The 21632-nt window shown below is 44.2% G+C and overlaps 1 long non-coding RNA gene across 1 annotated transcript; it reads right to left on the bottom strand.

The window, feature by feature from the left end:
* Positions 1–962: 962 nt before the first annotated feature.
* LOC121269964 lies at positions 963–21280 on the bottom strand. Its single transcript, XR_005941453.1, has 3 exons — positions 21232–21280; positions 19775–19947; positions 963–2372 (listed from the first exon to the last, which is right to left on the bottom strand). It is a non-coding gene; the product is annotated as an uncharacterized LOC121269964 (long non-coding RNA).
* Positions 21281–21632: the final 352 nt, after the last annotated feature.

Below are 21632 nucleotides of genomic sequence, written 5' to 3'. Positions count from 1 at the left end.
GTGTGTGTGAGAGAGAGTGTGTAAATCTTCAACTCTGGGTTGTCATGGGAAGGAGCAATGGGGTACAGGCAGATCTTTCTTTGACAGTAACGACAACACAGTGAAATGTCCATTCTACAAGCACCACTTGGCTCTGTTCAGCTCAGGTGAGTCCTCGCTTTTAATCTCAGCGACCTGCCATTTCAAATGTCTCCTTTCTCAATTTGAAACCGTTTTCTCTTTTTATCTTCTGCTGGGATGTAATGAATCCTTGTAATGATCTAGGAGGTGGGTAAATTTAAACAGCTGTACAATGGAGCCTGCTCTCTTCTTGAGCCAAAGTGAATTGTGAAGCACCTATCTGGGTAACACATACCTTGAGAGAATGGCACCATTGTCCAGTTAACTCCCCTTCCAAACACTTCTCAAATAACTTGTGTGCCTCTCCTGATGAACAGGCAATGACAGCTGATAGTGTTCTCTGAAGTGCTTTTTCTCTTGATGATCATATTGCCCACTTATTTTCAAGTGATCACCTATTTGATGGTATTTATGCAAAGGAGCTTCTTCAGGTTTTGTGGGGAAGAGCCTGACTAGAGGCCATCAATATAAGATAGTCACCAAGAAATACAATAGAGAATTCAGGAGACGCTTAGTCACCCAAAGAGGGGTAAGAATGTGGAATTTGCAACCATAGGGAGTTGCTGAAGTGAATAGTATGGAAGCATTTAAGGGGAAATTGGACAAGCATCTGAGAAGGAAGGGGATAGAGGGTTACGATGATTTAGGTGAGGAAAGATGGGAGGAGGCTCGATTGGATTGTTACAACTGGGTGAGAAAGTTCCCTTCTTTTCTCACTCCCTGTTTGATCCTAACAGAGTTTGTAATTTTAAAGGGTTTGCTTGCCAATTCTGCAAGTGTTTAACTGTTTACATGCTGTGATCATGAAAGAACCAATTAGACAAGTTTTCTTGAGTTTAACAAAGTAAGAGGCTAGTTTTATTACACTAAAAACCCACCTGGGTAAAATATAAAAATACATCCCAATTTCCACAAACATGCACTGGAAAAACACTGACACAGATACAAATTACAGAGGAGCAAGGGTAGATTTGATCAAATTAGAGTTCAGAAAAAAATTAAAGAAACTCACAGCTCATAGCTAACTGTCTTGCCTAGCTGCCGATAAGATTCAATGTCTTGCTTTCAGAGTTAAAGCTGTTTAAAATTGTAGCTGGTATTTTCTTCTTCCCTGGACGCTGCTGTGAAATTGAATTTTTCCTTTTTAAAATCTCTGTCTACTGCAGCAATGAAGATACAAGAAAATTTAGCAGACAGGGCTCAGTCTATGGATAGAGAGAAAGAGCAGGAGGCTTCCCTTCTCTCGATTGCTGCTGATGTTGTTCCCCTAGAAGGTGCTTCAAATACACACAAAAGGCTTGGTTGCTCACAAGACTTCTCTCCAGCTGCCAGTATTTCCAAAAAAAATTGTATTTTCCACTGATAACTCGATTAGCTCATCTGGAGAGCTATCTTAGAAAAAGAATCAAGTTCTTTGTCCAAGACATTAACCTTTGAATGGCTCATTTTCCATTGTTGAATACTGTGGATGCCTCTATAGATAAGGCATGAAAAGGGTTGTTTACAAATCCCCAGGGAAGCCATTGTCTATAATGAATTTGTAGACTTGTTGTCTTTGATATAGTGATGTAATTAGATTTGGCCATCTTGCTGTAGTTTTGAAATCACTTCAGTCTGTCTCAAAGAAAATCTTTCTTTTTAGAAGTCTAATATTTGACATAAGCATATCTTCATAACAGGAGCATAAACACTACAATGGACTGGTTGGGATGAATGGCCTGTTTCTGTGCCATATTTTCTGTAACTCTAAGTTGTACATTGATTGAAACTGTTCTTCATTCAGTTAGCAGTGGGGTGTGGGGAGGGCACGGGGAGGTCAAGGATCCTATAGCTGCCCTCAGTACCCTTCACTGCATCAGGGAAGAGGGGAAGAAGAAAACTGGGTTTCTGTTCCTGGTTGCCATTTGGTTCAATCCACTGGAGAGTATATGTCAAGGTTGGGTGAGCTGTGATGGTTCCTGTGGTTGAAGAGCCTGCTGACACTCACTACTGGAGCTGAAGACTGATGGCCAATCCCTAACCACCCCCTTGTGTCCAAGCAACAGTTGGTGCCTTTAAAAAATTGAGGGGTTGGAGTAGTTGAATCCTTCATTCTGTTAATGCCAGGGCTCTGTAGGAAGGAGAGGCAAAGCACAGTAACAGCTTTCCTTGGCTCAGGGTTAGCAAGGTTTCATGGTCCACAGAAATCCCAGCACAACTCCACTCCAGCCATAGGGGTGTCAGCAAGGCTGGAGAAATCCGAACTCTTCAGCCTTAAAAGGAGAAAACTGTGAGTCAGTATTATAGAAAAATAGATGTCTGGAAATGGAATAGAAAAGGATAAAACCAGAAAATTAAACGATGTTACATGTGGGGAATAGATTCTGAGAGGTGTCTTAAAAGTGAATTTAGGATGGCATTTGATCCTTTTTGCAGAGGGACATCTGTGCATGATGTGGACTGCTGGATATAATTTTAGAGCACACTAGAGTTCCTGCATTCAGACTGGGCACCGCGCACCTCAGGAAAGCCTTGGAGGGGATACAGCCTAAACTGGTGCTGGGTTAAATTATGAGGACGGGTTGCATAAACCTGATTTGTATTCCCTTGAATTTAAAAGATTGAGGGGTGATCTGATCGAGGCGTAAATGATCAAAGGACCTGATAAGGTATTGTAGAGAACCAATTCCCCTGATGGGGAGGTCAAGAACAAGGGACATTATCTTTAAATTCAAACTAGGCAACTCAGGGAGTGAAATCAGAAAGCACTTGATCACATAAAGGGTAGTGGAAATCTGGAACTCACTTCCCTGAAAAGCTGTGGATCCTGGGGGGTCAATTGGATCTTTCAATATAGAGATTGGTAGATTTTTGTTGGGTAAAGATATCAAGGGATATGAAGTGATGACAGCTAAAGGGAGTTAAATCCCAGATAAGGCTTGATCTGATTGAATGGTGGAACAGATTTGAGGGGCTGAACAGCCTCCTCCAATTCCTATAATCCTATGTATAATTAAAGAGTCTGGAATTAGTTAAGAACCAATTGTAGACAATAATGGGGAGACTGCAGCATCATCCTGACTGGCTGAGCTAAGAAGAGCTGAACAACTCCGATTCTGGGAACATATCGATGACATAAAGGGATTTGGGGATAATGTGGGAAAAAGGTGTTGAAGTGGATGAACACCCATGATCTGATTGAATGGCGGAGCAGGCTCAGTGGGCTGAATGGCCTACTCCTGCTCCTATGTTCCGATAGGAAAAGGAAGAGGCCATTCAGCCCTTCAAGCCTGATCAATCATTTAATGAGATTATGGCTGTAATCTGTAATGATCCTGTGATGTGTTCCCCAAAGACAAACTATATGGAGATTTTGATTGAATATATAGTTAAGTGATCCTTTGTTTCAGCTCTGTCATCTAATTGAACAACCATGAGTGTATTTGGAATAACTGTGCATTACTCTAATTTCATAACAAATTCTTCAGCACTCCCAAATCTCTGTAAGGAGAAACCAAGTTGGCAATTTGATCTGGACAAGACCAGCTCATTACTTTATAAAACATTGTTTATTATTCATTTGACAGAATACTCCATGCATCAGTGGTCTGACATTCCCTCCCTGGGGGCTGGATTTTGATTGGTGACAAGAGGCTCCCTGATCACATACTTTCTCCCTGCCTCGTTAAACTGATTTGTAAAGTTACCGTGAGCAATTCCTGTTTTCTTTAAGACGGTTTCTGGAGAGTACTTTTTCTTCTCTGTTTTGCTTCTGTCCTTCGGATATCGGAAAGTACAGGCTAAAACGCTGAGCCTGCTGACTATTCAACTGCACATGTATCGCAGTTGAACTTGATGGTCACCTGACCTGACAACCACCATTCGAAGGAAAGTGGCGGGTGTTGGGGGCGGGGTTGGGGGTTGCGAGGGAGATGGGTAATGGAATTAAATAGTGGGTAAAGTAACATTCCTGGCACATTGTTGGTTATGTTACTTGGTTGGTAAATCTGGAGGCCTGGATTCAGTGTATGTGAGTTCAAATCCCACTGGGAACTTTAATACTTTGAAACTTTTTTAAAAATCTGAAAACAAAAAAAAATCAGCAAAACTAACCACATAGTTGTGATGCTATTATTAGTTTTAAAAAAAAGCTGGTATTAGTTAAATAAAAAGTGACCATGAAGCTGTGGATTGTGGCAAAAAACCAACTAGCTCACTAATGTCCTTTAAAAGGAAAGACTTGCATTTATGTAGCACCTTTCACAGCCTCAGGATCCCCCAAAGCACTTTACAGCCAATGAAGTCCTTTTGAAGTGCGACTGCTGTTGTAATGTAGGAAATGCAGCAACAAATTTGTGCACAGCAAGCTCCCACAAACAGCAGCAGCGTGATAATGAGTGGGTAATCTGTTTCTGTGATGTTGATTAAGGGATAAATATTGGGCAGGATTCTAGAGAGAGTACCTCTGCTCCTCTCCAAAATAATGCAATGTGATCGTTCATGTCCGCCAGGGAAGGCACACAGGGCCCTGGTTTGATGTCTCAACTGAAAGACGGCACATCCAGTATTTGCAGCACTCCCTCAGTATTTCACTGTGAGTAACTTCCTGAATTCTTGTGTTTAAATCTCTCGAGTGGGTCTTGAACTAACAATCTTTTGACTTAGAGGCAACAGTGTTACACAGTGAGTCACTTTACTGGGTCTGAGGCCATATGTGACACCAGTCCTGCACCAACATAGCTTATTCTTAATTGCCCTCCGGGGTGGTCTAGGAAGTCTCTCAATCAGGGCAACTAGTGATGGAGCTAAAAGTGCCAGTCCTAGAATCTTAGAAAGGTTACAGCATAGAAGGAGGCTATTTGGCCTATCATGTCTTTGCTGGTTCTCCGTAAGAACAATTCACCTAGTGCCACTCCCCTGCCTTTTCCCTGTAGCTCTGCAAATTTTTTCTCTTTCGATAATGATCCAATTCTGTTTTGAAAGCCATGATTGAATATACCGTTCAGGCAGTGCATTCCAGTCCCTAACCCCTCGCTGAATAAAAAGCTTCTCCTCATGTTGCTGTTACTTCTTTTGACAATTACCTTAAGTCTGTGCCCCCTGGTACTCGATCCTTCCACCAGTAGGAACAGTTTCTCTCTATCTACCCTGCCCTTCCCCCTCATGATCTTGAACACTTCTATCAATCTCCTCTCAATCTTCTCTTCTCCAAGGAGAACAGTTCCAACTTTTCCAACCTACTCAGGTAACTGAAGTTCCTCATCCCTGGAACCATTCTCGTGAAACATTTCTGCACCCCCGCTAAAGCTGGCAATGCCTGCATTCTCACAAGTGCTTTTAATAAAAAGGTTTTTTCCTCCCTAAATCACGGGTTCTATGGCCAATTGTAGCATTCTTACTGTCACCCTGACCTTGGCCCAGACACCGTGTAGGTCTGTAAGGCTTTAACCAGTCACTGGATAAACCTGCTGACCCATCAGAACAGCCTGTAGGCAGTCTGTTGCACCATTTTATCTTTAAATCCATGACTTAACACAACCCGTGCTTTTATTCTCGCCCTCTCTCTCCCTGCCTCACTTGTTTTCTGTGTCAAACCAGCAGACCTACAGTCGCCAGGCATTGACAGGCTGTCGCCAGACTGCAGAAGTGTGGGCAGAGTCCAACGATACTGAGACTCCAGGGCAGATGACAAATGCCCACAGGCTTGGCTGAAGCTGGAAATCCTTTGACAAGTCAGAGTCTGTGTGACATTTTCCCTTTCTTTTCCTCCCTCTCTTCTTTGTTTGTTCTCTTCACAGATGGAGCCCTACAGCAAAAAGTACAAATAAAAGGCCTCATAGCACTGCTGAAATTAACATAGTTGCCATCAATGCTGGCTGAGATAAAACAGGCTGCCACAAAGAGACTGACAGTGACTTGTTACTCTTTGTGGGCCCTCCCCTTGACTCAGATCATTGGATTTTCTAAAGCATCAAACACCCACATCTAAACAGGGCATTACTTTCACCTGGGCCTCCTGCCAGGGTCAGAGAGTGTCTGTTTAAACCAGAGCAACTAAGGTAAGCATCACACAATGGAAAGCTCCTCTGCTGTTTCTTAACTTAACCCATAACTTTCAATCGCCAGAACGTAAGAAAATTGGAGCTGGAATGGACCGGACAGCTCTCGAGCCTGCTCCAACAGTCAATAAGATCATGATTCATTTTCTACTTCAACTCTACCATCCCCATATCCTTTGATTTCTTTAATGTCCAAAAATCTATCGACCTCTGTCTCGAATGAACTGAATGGCTGAGCATCTACAGCTCTAGTCTGGAGTGGAGAAAACCAAAGATTCACAACCATCTGAGTGAAGAGATTTCTTCTTATCTTGGTGCGAATGGTTGATCCCCTATCTTGAGACAAATGTCTCATGTTCTAAACTCTCCAGCCAGGGGAAAGGGCCTCTCCTGACCAGTCGTCTAAGCAATTTCTCTTCACCTGACCTCTGACATTGCTTCCCAAGTCTCAACAGCCCACTCTCTGACCTCTAGTGTACTGCTCATACCGACTTCCTGCATGGAACTACGGGACAACCCTTGTGTAGCCCCTAAATGCGCCACTAACATTGGGGTCAAGGGGTAAGGTGCATTCCTGAAAGAAGTGGGGATGTCACAATATGGGGGTAGAAATGGGTGCTCATTGAGCCTGTCCAGCAGGTCTAAAAGGGGTGCAGAACATACCAGCTCAGCAGTGGGACAACCTGTGCCAACCTAATCAGACACTGCTTCCACTGCTAAATTCATAGGGCCTATCTTTAGGCATCCTGAGCAGATGTCCAAAACAGGCATTAGGCCCATTGACTATGTTAATGAGGGGCCTAACACCTGCCTCAGGAGCCTTCCAGACATTTCTCAGTACCGTTTTCAGGAGGAGCTGTGCTCTAACAGGCAGCTGTCAATGAACAGGTAAATTTGTTTTCCTCTACAACTTATTAATCTGGAGCAAGGGACAGTCTTCCTCCAGGCTCCAAAATATTCCTGCCAGCAATGACCTACCCTATCCCTGCCCCCGCTTCATGCTGCCCTGCTCCTCCCTGGACCTACCTGATGTTATTGGTGAGGCAATTGACCCTCAAACTGGATCATCCTGAAGGGTGAGCTGCCAGCGAAAGGGCATTAATCACAGCAGCTTGCCTGGAACGTATGGACAAGTCGAATTTCAGGCCAGCCTCGGCCGTATCTGTGTGTGTGAGTACATTTCCTCATCCTTCACTTCCTCCAACAATCTTCAGGCAGTTAATATTCCAGCTTGCCCAATTAATATTTCTCGATTCACTTTTTGTTCACCTTAATCCTCTGGCCATTGAAGATGTCCAACTCTTTGGACTTTGACCCTTCATTTGGTTTTTCAGTATCCCAAAAGTGGGCTACTGCTTCACCAACTACCTACGGGCATAGTGAACTTCTTAAGGAAGACCTGTGGGTTTTTTTAAAGGAAGTACAAATAAAGATACTGATCAAAAGATGGCTGATACTGTAAATTGACCACTTTCTGGAAAATTCCAATGTGGATTATACTGACAGACCTGTCCTGAGATCATGGAATTTCGTACCTGAAGAGGTGCCGAGGCCCACTTCAAATGGTGAGACTTGAAAGAAAGATTTGGAAAATGCAAAAGGCTCGACTTTAATTTCCTGTGTTTGTGGAGACAATGGACTGTTTCCTACATTACGTCAGAAATCCAAAATACTCAGAATGTGTTCAAAAAGAGTTCTGAGATGAAAGCAAAATGGACTGTGGAACGCAAGACATGCCAATTTCCCCTCCTGGGAATACACAGAGAAAATGGGTTAAAACTGACTGAAGACCCGTGTGGGACAGTGACTGAAGCAAGAAACAAGAAGCAACACCAGTCAGTGCCCCCTGCAGAGGCAGGCGATCTCTCTCTCTCTCTCTCTCTGTATTGCTGGAGACAAGTTGTCTAGCAGGCAGCAAGCATAAAGAAACAGGACAGCCTCTTCAGTTACCCCGGCGGAGACAACCAAGTCACCCCTCCCTCTGGGAACAAGCCAGCAAGCGTTTCCAATGGACCGCGTAACTGCCAAAGTCAGCTCCACCAAAATCACCCAACTTAACGGCCACAACTTACCACCGTCTATCTTTGTAACTTTAATTTGGACTCTTAACTTCCATTTCTGGTGTGTGTGCATGTGTGCGGGTGTGCATGTGTGTGTGTATATATGTATGTATATATATATATTATATAGATGTAGGGGAAAGGTATCCACAGGGAAAGAATTTTAAACAAATCTTTGTTGCCATCAACTTGCAGGGTTTGAATAAAAAGGGGAGCCAGCTCATTCTTCCTCACCCAGTCGTAACATGCAGTTTAACAAAAAAAGCTAAAACCATGCTCTCCAAGTCCTTGGGTTTTTGGGTGCAACCTATTTTATTACAGATAATATAATGAAATGAATCTCATGTGGGGTAGTGTTAGTCTGAGAGTGGGTAGCTGCTCTGTAGCCCCGCCTCATTCCTGTTGATCCACAACTTTTCACTTGGAAGCGTGAGAACATAACTCAGGGACACAAGCGCACCAAACGTTCACTCAGGTCCTGAGGGAGGTGAGTCTTGGTGCCTATCCCTGATGATCTGCCTAAAATTGAGGACGTGTCCTTATGAATAAACTATTCTAAGTACATGTCTTCACTATCAAGGACACAAGTAACATCCTGGAAGTAGCTGTAAATCAGGAAATGGAAGGGAGGGAGGAACTCGGGAAAATTACAATCACCAGGGAAGTGGTAATGAGCAAATTGTTGGGGCTGCAGCCTGATAAATCCCCAGGTCCAGATGGTCTTCACCCTAAGGTCTTAAAAGAAGTGGCTAGTGAGATAGTTGAAGCACTGGTTTTAATTTTCCAAAATTCCCTAGGTTCAGGGAAGGTTCTATTAGATTGGAAAATAGCAAATATAACTCCTTTATTCAAAAAGGGAGGGAGACAGAAAGCAGGAAACTATAGGCCAGCTAGCCTAACATCTCATAGGGAAAATGTTAGAAGCTATTGTTAAAGATGTTATAGCAGGGCACTTAGAAAAATTCAAGGCAATCAGGCAGAGTCAACATGGTTTTGTAAAAGGGAAATCATGTTAAACCACGTTATTGGAGTTCATTGAAGGAGTCACATGTGCTGTGGATAAAGGGGAACCAATGGATGTACTGTACTTAGATTTCCAGAAGGCATTTGATAAGGTGCCACATCAAAGGTTATTGCAGAAAATGAAAGCTCATGGTGTAGGGATTGACATATTGGCATGGATAGAAGATTGGCTAGCTAACAGGAAACAGAGAGTCGGCATAAATGGGCCTTTTTCTGGTTGACAGCATGTGATGAGTGGTGTGCCACAGGGATCAGTGCTGGGGTCTCAACTTGTTACAATTGATATAAATGACTTGGGTGAAGGGACCAAAGGAATGGTGGTTAAATTTGATGATGGCACAAAAGTGACTAGGAAAGTAAATTGTTAAGAGGATGTAAGGAGGCTCGAAAGTGACATAGCTGGGTTAAGTGAGTGGGCAAGTATCTGGTAAATGGAGTATAATGTGGGCAAATGTCAAATTGTTCATTTTGACAGGAAGAATAAAAAAGAGGCTTATTATGTAAATGGTGAGAGATTGCAGAGCTCTGAGATTCAGAGGGATCTGGGTGTCCTAGTGCATGAATCACAAAAGGTTAGTATGCAGGTACAGCAAGTAATTAGAAAAGCTAATAGAATGTTTTCATTTATTGTGAGGGGAATTGATTACAAAAATTGGGAGGTTATGCTTCAGTTGTACAGGGCACTGGTGAGACCACATCTGGAAAAGTGTGTACAATAATGGTCTCCTTATTTAAGGAAAGGTGTAAATGCATTTGAAGCAGTTCAGAGACGGTTTACTAGACTATGACCAGGAATGGACGGGTTGCCTTATGAGGAAAGGCTGGACAGGTTAGGCTTGTATCCACTGGAGTTTAGAAGAGTAAGAGGCGACTTAATTGAAACATATAAGATCCTGAGGGGTCCTGACAGGGTGGATGTGGAGAGGATGTTTCCTCTTGTGGGAGAATCTGGAACTAGAGGCCACTGTTTAAAAATAAGGCGTCGCTCATTTAAGACAGAGATGAGGAGAAATGTTTTCTCTCAAAAGGTCGTGTGTCTTTGGAACTCTCTTCCTCGAAAGGCTGTGGAAGCAGAGCCTTTGAATATTTTTAAAGCAGAGCTAGATAGATTCTTGATTAACAAGGGGTGAAAGGTTATCGGGTTTGGGTGGGAATGTGGGGTTGAAGTTAAAATCAGATCAGCAATGGTTTTATTGAATGGTGGAGCAGGCTCGAGGGGCCGAGAGGCCTACTCCTGCTCCTAATTAGTATGTTTGTAGGTCTAATCAACAGAGACATTGCTTGCCCCTTAACCCAACAAAGGCATTAAGAGCCAGAAGGTGTTTCCAGACCACACAAAGAAATTAACAACAACATGTAACTATTAATTTACTTAAATGTCAAGGGATCATGTGGCAGGGAAATGACAAAGAGAATGTATTTTGTTTCTGTCTTCCATGTTACTGAGGTAATGAAATTTATTTTCAATTCTAAGAACTCGCTTTTCCCTCAAACATGATCCAATGTTCCTCAAACTCAATTTCAGAAGTGCTCTCCACTGTGATGGTTTCATTCCCTCGGCTCCCCCACCCTACTTACCATTCCACTACCAATTTCTTCCAAATTCTATCACCCCATTCCATGGACACCTGCCCACCTGGAATTTGGTCAAGAGTTGCCCCAACTCATGGCAGCAGGAAGAGAGGTTTATCTGGAATAAAAACAGAAAATGCTAGAAAAAGTCAGCAGGTCTGGCAGCATCCGTGGAGAGAGAAACAGAGTTAACATTTCGACTCTGAAGAAGTCATATGGACTCAAAACATTAACTCTGTTTCTCTCTCCAATGATGCTGCCAGACCTGCTGAGTTTATGCAGCATTTCCTGCTTTTATTTCAGATTTCCACCATCTGCAGTATTTTGCTTTTATCTTAGAGGTTTACCTGGGCTCACACCCCAAGGGCCTGTCGTTTGCATTTAAGTGTCAATGGAGAACTAGCAGTATTGGGACCTGTTCATTTGTGAAGGCAGACTGGTTGGGCATGTTGCTGTCCTTCCAGTGGATACGATTGTTCATCTAGGAGCCTGTGAATACCAATAGGAATTACAGCCCTGTTCATAAATCTTCCTGCTACTCGGGATGTTGAAATAATTCGCAGTGATCATTCTATCACTGTAGCATATGAAAGAAAGGATCTTACGATCTTCACAAGGCCGAGTTTTATTTATATTTTATTATTTCGTGTTACCTGGGAAAAAAAAGGCTCAGTACTGATGAATCGTGCAAGATTTATAGATTAAAAAGTGACAGATCTGTGCCACCAAATATCATAATTGCTGATCTCTTTGAAGCCTGACACTTGGTGGATTGTTTAGATTTGACTCTCCGCACCTATTTCATCTGCTTCTTTTGTCTTGTTGTCAGTTCGGGTTACATAGTTCACTCTCCTTCTTTGTAGTCCTGCCAGTGAGGCTCAATGGGTCCATCAAACCTTTTGGCTTGAGGAACAAGCGGAGAGAAAGACCTTTAATCTGACAATTCCCCATCTCCATTGAGACTTAAGTGGACTGCAGATCATGAAACAAGGTACATTTTTCTTTTGGAAAGATGGCAGGCGGGCAGGGCACAGAGGCACGTTGTTCCTCCTATCAGCTGGCTCTTGACGGCATCAGATTAAATGATTGAGTTTCCAGAATCTTCTTTGTAAATGGCCGACAAATATTTACAGCCTGACTTTTCCACCAGAACGAAATCTAATCGTTGTTGAATCAATCAGAGACAAGCTGGACAATAGACTGTAAGACAAATAAAGAGGTGCTTGAAATTGCAACTGCAAAAAGAACTCTTAAAAAGCGAGATCCAGAAAAGAAAAGGTCAATGTTTTGGCCATTTGATCAGAGCTAAAAAGCTACAGAGACCTCTTCTAGAGGGCAAAGTGGAGAGCAGCAGAGGGAGGGGTTTGACGTCGACTTAGTTAGATGACGGATGTCACAGAGCAGTTGTAGACGAGCCACAATGGGTATGTAAGACAGATGAGCGTGACACACCATGACAGCAGATGCTGGAAGGAGCAGGGTCCAATACACCCTTCTTGATGAGGGAAGGCCCACTGGAGGCTTTGCACTTTCACTTGATTTTGCTTTGACGTAAAAAGGAGACTGTTATTGTGAACAAAAGCTGCTTTAAAAAGCGCAAGAAACAGAGATTACGGGTGAAAGGCTGTTTCTCAGACAGGAGAAAGTTATACAGTGGGGTTTCCCTGAAATGGACCAATTAAAAAAAAGCCAAATATTCTGGTCTCATGATCTAAGGAGATGGAACCTAAGTTGGGAACTGTTTGTCAGGACTCTGTGGAAGTCCTGGCGCACAGACATGTGCTGTAATTACCAGGAAGCCTAAACTTCTGTTGCGCTGATTTCCACTGCCCATGGATCCTCCGCAAATGTCTCCGACCCTGAGTTTAAGATGGTGACTTGGGCTGGATATGAGGGACTTAACTGCATATTTACCCTGGAAATGTTACACAGTTTAATACCTGGTCTAACTCAGTGATCAGCCAGCATAACTCAACTGAGGACCCCAATCACCCTTTTAAGCTGACCCAATTACCCCCAGCCCCCAACCATCCGACTACTGACCCAATCTGACTACACCACCTGACCACCCAGCTACCCCCTGAACGCCTGACTACCCCCATCAACCATCCAGACCAACCAACTACCCTCCCGACCTCCCGACTACTGCCTGACCTGACCCAACCAGATTACCCCCAACCCAACTACCCCCACTGACTTGACTGCCCACTCACCCACTCAGTCACTCACCCATTCACCTACTCACTCACTTATCTTCGCAGGTAGCGTCAACGAGCTCAGCATCAACGCTGACTGAAATATCTGGGCCAAAGTATTTACAGCATAGAAATAGGCCATTTGGCCCAATAGGTGACCAATGTCAGCACCAGACATTCATAGGCAACTTAGAGTAGGAAATGAAACACAGAAGAAAGTTCCCTCTACACTGTTCCACCAAGCACTGTTCAGCTTCCCTGGTTTGTGCAGATTGTCTCTCATCTTGAAAGTTGTGGGTTCAATCTCCTCTTTGAAGATTTGCAAGATATCCTTTGGGTTGACAGTATGAATGGAGTTGTGAATTGTTGGTGGACTGGTGTTGGTTTTCAATGGTTGGTTTTCAATGAGCAGTTAAGCTTTCTCTGCTTGTTCAATTGAACTTAGAAGATCCCTTGGTGCTATTCAAAGGCAAAGGGGTTCTCCTGGTGTTCTGGTCAACTCCCTCAGTACTGCACTGGGAGTGTCAGTTTAGCTCTTGTGCTCAAGTTGCTGGAGAATTTGAGATTGGCCAGCTGCACACTACATGGATCTCTGATTGGCCAGCTGCACACCACATGAATTTCCAATTGGCCAACTGCACACTACATGAATCTCTGATTGGCCAACTGCACGCTACATGGCTGCCACTATCAACTCGCTTGTATCAAAGCTGGTTTTGGGAGGAGGGGAGAAATGGTGACAAAGGGCAGTAGATAAAAGCACACATGAGAAGTTCATCTTGTTTCCTGTACAAATGGTTCCAGGAATCATTCATAATATGACTCTTTGATGTAGCATGCATTGTTTGTGGATCTACTTAATAAAACAGACAAAACAGTCTATTGTTACACATGCTATAGCACAGTATTCTTATAAGAGTATTATAAGGAGGGGTCCAGTTAATGGTGGTGTATAGACTAGTCTCTGTGGTTTCGATTAAACCAGAGTTTGGTTTACATAATTCTCAGCGATGCCAGAAACTGGATCCGACAGTGATACAGTGACCATGTTGTGACAAATGGACAAGAGATGTCAGTTTGCGGCAGAACATCAAATGAAAACATCCTGTTTTGCAGGGGCAGTGATGGGGAGTTAATTGGAATCTAGTTAACTCCTTGTTTATCCTTTTCGTAAAGGAAAGGCTGAACCTTTGGGGTAATTTTCCGATTTGGTGTTCCAGTGGAGAGGCCTGATCATTGGTGCACCGATTGGGAAACTCACTCTGCAATGCCCATGATTTCCTCTTCAAATTCATTTTTTGATACAAATAAATGATTTGCCATCATATAGCTTCAAAACATCACCAGACATCTAACTGTCAAGTGCAGTCACTTTTGTAATGCTGTGAGGTCCGAGCCAGATGACGAGCCTCTGGATTCGGCCTTCCAACTTATTGTGAAGAGACAGCAGAAGGCGGGGGAACATGAAGCAGAGCTGTTGGAAGCCCTCAACACAGTGGCATGGGAGTTGGAGGAGCGCATCTGCCTGCTCTCTGATGATATGCTGCCCACATATGCACGTATGGAGGTCTCCATAGGAAGGATAGTGGATGCCATGGAGACTCTGGTCCAGCAGAATGCAGAGATATGCACAGGCCTGCACTCCATTGCAGTGACCATGGGTGAGTTCCTGCAGTGGCAACACAAGAGGGAAACAGAGCACCTCGATGTCCCTCCTGGTTCTCCTTCCCCTCAAGGTGTCAGGTCAGGGCCCTCAGGCACTCGAAGGGAGGAAGGGAGGAAGAGCAGAAGTTGGATACCCTTGGGTCATCCACTCAGGGATCTCAGAGACTGTCCCCTCCCTCTGAGTACCCTTTGCCTGTGATTCCCTCAACCTCATCCTCTGTCACTGCAGAAGGAGCAGCTGGCCCACAGGAGGACAGTCAAAGCAAGCTGGAGCCTCAATGCCTCGGCTCTCCAGAGGACGCACGCCGAAGTCTTCAAGAGGCAACAGGGTCAGCCATTGTACAGGCTGACGGATGTCAGGGCAGCACCTAGAAGAAGTGGTAGGCCTAGAAAAGTAAAGAATTTCTGATCACAAGTGGTTGCACAGGGGAACATGTTTTGTCACTTTATAAACTGAAAATATATTCACTTTCACTGAATAATGTGTAACGTTGTCTTTCAGCTTCATTGACAGGTTTCTCGAGTCCTCCCCCTGCCCCCCAATAGCAGTTAAGGTGCACACAGCCGGACCAGAGTGATTCTGGAGGGAGAAGTGTGTGTGTGGCAGTGTCTTTCAAAGCCTCATGCAAGCGCTCTCCCATGCATGTGGAGACTTCATCCATCACATTCCTTACTGTGCTCCAGTGGCGCTGATCACTGCTGCTACTGCCTCCGAGGCTGAATTGGTGACTCTGGTGGACCTCCTGCAGCCAGAGTGGGGGTAGAGGACCTCGTGGTGGGATCCCACTGCACCCAGCAGACACCCCAGAGAGGCTTCACTAAATTTGGGGGCTGCCATCTTCTTTGGCTTTTGGGGCCATCTGTCGCCTGGAGCAGCCCTGACCCGTAGACGTGATGTAGGCTACGTTCTGGTGCGCTTTAAATACAGCGCCACGAGCAAGGAGGTCACAGTGCGGTGGACAAATCCAAGCCTGGCTGCCAGCGATCTGAAGTGTTTCCCATGATGGCGTTATTAATGAGGTGGGTTTTTGCGCCGGGAAGGAGACGATAAGGTGCGAAAACCCACCACTGCGGCCGGCGGGTAAAACGACTTTTTTTCATGCCCGCCACCGCACTTGGCGCAAATCTGGGACGATCCCGCCCACTATTTATTAAATGGAATGGAGGGAAAGTGAAAAGAAAGAGTGGGAGAGAAAATTAACTCTGCCTGGTTGATTCTTGTAACCCAGGCGATGTGCACAACGTGCCACTTTTAATTCTGCTTCTGTTGCTGGTGTGAGGTCAGGGACCAGGACTACATGTCACAACTGAACAGCCCATGCCTAGCATCTTAAAGTGATGGGCACCCTGAAAGCCGTACCCTCTAATGTAGTCGCACAAACTGAAGACGACTGCTTATTTTTCTCTCTTAGTTAAACATATTGTTAGCAAAGTATTGAAAAATATTATACATTAATACAGTGATTGTATCAGGAGACATGTAGATTTAAGATAAAAGAAGCAGAGGGGCAGATGAGAAGATTTTTTTTATATATATAATGCAGCGAGTTGTTGTGATCTGGAATACACAGCCAAAAAAGGTGGTGGGAGCAGATTCAATGAAAAGTTCTCGGAGGGGAATTGGATAAACACTTGAAATGGGGGGAAAAAACTGCTGTGCCATGGGGAAAGAACAAGAGAATGGGGCCAATTGGATAGCTCCTTCAAAGAGCCAGCAAAGGCATGATGGGCTGAATGGCCTACCTCCATGCTGTAAGATTCTATAATTCTATAATTCTCCTGCAGTGATTCCCAGAGATATCTATAGCCGTGGGTGTTAATTTATAATTATAGTAAGGAAATGTGACAAGTAACAATTCCAGTTAAACTGGACTGTGCTGTTGTAATTTAACAAAAAGGATAAATGTTCAGGCCACTGATTCCCAGCTTTGTCAGACAGTCTGAGCATTTTGCTGTGGGCTCATTCTTGTGAGAATTGTCAAACACATTAATTATGCTACCACTTGCCTTGGTTAGTGTTGCCAATTCTGGTTGGACATATTCCTGGAGGTTTTCTCACATGACCCCCCCTGTCTCCAGCCATCCCACCCAGACAACCAGGCTACGTTCCTATCTCCAAATTTTTTTTTATAACTAATGAACAGCCACCCTTAAAGAAATTGGAAAAAAAGCACAGATTTTTTTTTAAAAATGTCCCTATGATTTTTCTTTTCTCTTTGTGATTTTGTTTGCTGTAGTGTCCTGGCGATTAATCTTCAACTCCCGGAGATTCCAGGCAATCCTGGAGGGGTTGGCAACCCCGGGCTTTGCACATTCTTTCCTTTGAGTTCAGCCTTGCATTCATGCCGACGCCTTTCATTAAAGGTAAAGGGCAGAATGAGAGAATACTCAGAACAAGGGAGCTTATGCTTAAAGCTAGAGTTAGGCCAGTCAGGGGCTAGCTGTCAACTGAAAATCTCAAAACTATGATTGCTAGATTTTTGTTGAGTAAGGTTATTAACAGTTACAGAACAATGGCGGGTAAGTGGAATTAGGATACAGATCTGCCATGACCTCACTGAATGACAGAACAGTCTCAAGATGGTGAATGGCCTCCCCCTGTTCCTATGTTCCTAAGTGATGGTTGAATTATGCTAGACTTCTTCACCTCCCAGATCTTGCTCAAGGGGTTTCATTTCGTATTGCCCTCTGCTCAACTACAATCCATGCCAACCAGAACATGTTATATTGGAGCTATCCGATGGAGGCACAAGCCACCCCACTTAGTGCATGGAGGAGCCACCTCATCTCAAAGGTTATGACCACATCAAACATAATGGCTTCCCCTCAGTATCCAGTGTCACTGGTCCATGGACTGGCTTCTAATCTGTTGCATGAGGAATTAAGTACAGTTCAGAGGGCAGTGAGATAGTGCTGAGCTGTCCAACATATTAGACACCATCTACATATGGCTAATTGGCCATACAGAAGTGGCTAATTACATTTTTGAATTTGTAAATAAAAAATGGATAATCAATGCTGCCCTTGAGAATTGATCTCAATACTCACATATATTCAATCCTCCTCAAACTTGACCATTTTATCCATTTGGAGGTTTTGGTAGCAGCCTCTCCTCCAACTCTGAAGGTCATGGGTTCAAGACCCAATCCAAAGGCTTGAGCTCAAAAGGCTGATAATTCAGTGCAGTACCAAGGGAGTGTCACATTGTCAGAGGTGCCATCTTTCGGATGAGACGTTAAACAGAGGTCATGCCTGCACTTGCTGGCAATTGTAAGGATCCCTGTTTCAACCAGCAGAGGGGGTTCATCCTGGTGTCCTGGTCAATATTTATCCATCAATTGTCATTAAAACAGATCATCTGCTCACTATCACATTGCTGTTTATGGGAGATTGCTGTGCGCAAATTGGCTGCTACATTTCCTACATTACAAGAGCGACTACACTTCAAACATACTCCATTGGTTGGAAAGCAAGTTGCAACATCCTGAGGTTGTGAAAGGTGCTATATAAAGGACAATCTTTTTAAAGGGAAGATTGCAGCAGGGTGTGTGAGTCTCGATGAAGAGTGGGGATGGGGAGGGGTTGGTTGGAGGCTGCAAGTGGATTGAGGTGATGGCAGAATTTGAATTTTCTACATTGCCACTGCTCCCCATTGCCCCCCATTGCCAGTGTTAAAAAGCATGTCGGTGCTCAATGCCTTGGCTCTTACATGAAGGTAGCGGGAGGTTTGGCAGTTCCAGTGGTACCACACATCAGTGTGAATCAATGCTTTCAAGAAAGGAGGATTTAAAAACAGAACAAATGACCAGGCAACAACTACAATGGGGAAAATGCAGGCAAGTGGGACTAATTGGAAAGCTCTTTCAAAGAGCTGACACAGACATGGTGGGCCAAATGAGCTCTTACTGTGCTGTATAATTCTATGAACAACAACTTGCATCTTTGTAGTGTCATCAGCTTAGCAAAGCAAAGCATCCTAGGGTTACAGGAGGGTGAGCAGACAAGAAATTGGCACTGGGCTAATGAAGGAGACATTTGGACAGGTGAGCTAGGTTTTAGGGTGTGTCTTCAAGCAGGTGAGAGAGGTGAAGAGGTTCAAAGAGTGAATTCCATTGCATAGGGCCTGGACAGCCGAAGACAAGGCTGCCAGTGGTGGAGCAAAGGGGATGCACAAGAGGCTAGAATCGGAGGAATGCAGAGACCTTGGAGAGCTCTAGGGCTGGAGGGGTTTATGGAGATAGGGCAGGGATTTAAACAACAAGGATAAGAATTTTGAAATTGGGTGTTGCTGACCTGGGAGCCATTGTAGGTCAGTGTGCACAGGGACGATGAGTGAACAGGACTTAAGATATAGACAACAGAGTTTTACTGGATCTGAAGTTTACAGAGTGTAAAACAACCTGAAAAGCAACAGAGGACGGCTGAGTCATAAATCTCACTCATTCAGCATATTTGATCATTCATGTGCAATTTCAGGAAGGATCTGCTAAGAATGGCTATGTCCAGCAATTGGTGTGATTCTGGTTTCAGTCTGCCATTTCCAAGTGTGCAAATCTGCTTGAAAGTGTTGACAGAAATCTATATTTCCCTTCTAGCAGGCTGCCTTACATGGACAGACAAGCTGACAGATTACTCAGAAACCTTAACTAAAGGACTGCAGATGAGGATCATTAAATTGAGTCTGACAGCACAGGCTCTGTTGTAGGCAAACTCTAGCCTGTGAAGCTGTAAGCTAAGCTTTATTTTTGGAGTGTGTTTTCTTTGTGTATCCTTTGCGCTTTTTAAGTATTTCCCTGTCTTAGGGTTGCCAACTCTGCTCGAGTGTATTCCTGGAGGTTTCATCACATGACCTCTTGCTTCCAACCATGCAGTCAGACAACAACCTTTCCCCCTCATCTCCAATGTTTTTAAAACTAATGAATGAAGGTGTTGAAAGAAAACAAAAAGCACACAATTCTTTTGGATGCGCCTGTGATCGATTTTTGTTAGGTAAAGATATTAAGTGATATGGAACCAAAGCAGGTAAATGGAATTGAGTTACAGATGAACAGTGATCTAATTTAATAGCAGAAACTGAATCGAAGGGCCGAATGGCCTTTACCTGTTTCTACGTTCCTAGCATGTTACTAGCAGGGCTATGGTTTTCACACAGCAAAATCCCACAGGCAGCAATGAAGTTAATGAGCAGCTTGAATTGTGTGCTCAAGTGCTGTAATGGTGCTTCACTCCATAACTTCCCGATTCAGAGATAAGGGTTTTCCCCAGTAGTCCTGCCTGTAAAAAGAAATATTCAGCCAGAATTCCAGCTCTACACTGCTTCAACTAGATAACGCTCACGCATGGCTAATGGGTGAGAACTAGAAAGGTTGCATAAACCCCCTTTAAAAAGAAAGGCTTGCATTTATTTAGTGCCTCAGGATGCACCACTGTGCAATGCAGCCAATGAGTTGCTTTCACAGTGCAGCCACTGTTGGAATGTAGGAACCATGGCAGCCAATTTGTGGACAGCCAAGTCCTACTTACAGCAATGTGTTTAGTGGTGTTGGTTGAGGGATATGAGTTGGCCAGGACACAAAGGAAAATCTTACTTATCTTTAACTTGCCAATCCTCATTCAGTAAAACCTTTCAAACCCATTATTTCTACCAGCTAGAAGGACAAGGGCAGCAGATGCATGGGAACACCACCAAGTTCCCCAAACCACTCACCATCCTGACTTCGAAATATATTGAAGTGTTTCATTGTGGCTGGGGTCAAAGACCTATAACTCCCTCCCTAAGCTTACACCACAGGGACTGCAGCGGTTCAAGAAGGTGGCTCACCACCACCTTCTTGAGGACAATTAGGGATGGGCAACAAACATTGGAATTAAATGCGAGCAATGCTCCCATCCCATGATTAAATTATGAAAAAAAAGTGTCATGGGGTCTTTTGCCTGATAAGGGACTTTGGTTTAACATAAAAATTTGGGCATGGCCATTTCTGGACATGCTGTGAGGTAAGGCCCAAGGTGCACTCGGTACTGAAGCCTGGGCCCTCATTACCAGCTTCAGCCTGCTCACTGGAGAAGCAGGATTGAAGATCAAGTCACTGCGGTGGGTGCAGTGACCCTCCGCTAGGTGATACAGAGGGACGGCCTGCAATACAGGTTTGGGCAAGAAACAGTGGACAGAGGGGAGATAGTAGTGACAATTAGGAGGATAGAAGGGGGAAGAGGCCAGCAGCAGTTTGAAAATAAATTCCCATAAAAACATTTTGAACACTTTGTTGGTTGTGGCCTTTGGATGGCAAGTAGGCCTGGATTTTCCTGAGTGAAGCTGCCTTGGGGCAGCCCAGTCTTGCAGTGGGCGCCTCAAACCAGCTGATAAGCCCCCTATTTGTATATTTAACAACAGCATCTTATATTTGTGTAGCACCTTTAACATCCCAAGGTACTTCACAGGAACATTATAAATGAAATTTGACACCTGGCCACATAAGGATACGCTGGCCCGGATCATCCAGTCTGTGTGGGAGACTGTGCGTCTGACACTGATAACGATTTAATCTGCCCACTCACCATTTAATGCTGCACCTTCCAATACCAGCTCCAGCAGGGATGCAAGGGTAAACACAGTCAGGAGGCAGATTGTCAGACGTAATTCCTGTGTAGCCACACCTGCATTTCTCGTCATGAACTGAAGATATTCCCCTTAAGGTCTGTCTTTCGTTCATTGACTGACACTGTTTTAAATGGAGCTGTCAGCCCCCTAAACTGACCCGCCCCACTATCGTGCTGAATCCTCCTCACCTTCCAATAATCGACACCCCACTATCTCACCCCCAAAACTGTTCGCCCTCCCTTTCTCACCCTTCGAAATTGTTCACTGCTCACCCACCACCCCACCCCACCCCACAAAAAACCAAAAATGCTCAATCACTACCCCGTCCCGAACACCCCGACAACGCTGACCCTTTCAA

This window comes from Carcharodon carcharias, chromosome 26 (genome assembly GCF_017639515.1).
Source record: "Carcharodon carcharias isolate sCarCar2 chromosome 26, sCarCar2.pri, whole genome shotgun sequence".
Classification (NCBI taxonomy): domain Eukaryota; kingdom Metazoa; phylum Chordata; class Chondrichthyes; order Lamniformes; family Lamnidae; genus Carcharodon; species Carcharodon carcharias.
This window is presented reverse-complemented; position numbering and strand designations above follow the sequence as displayed.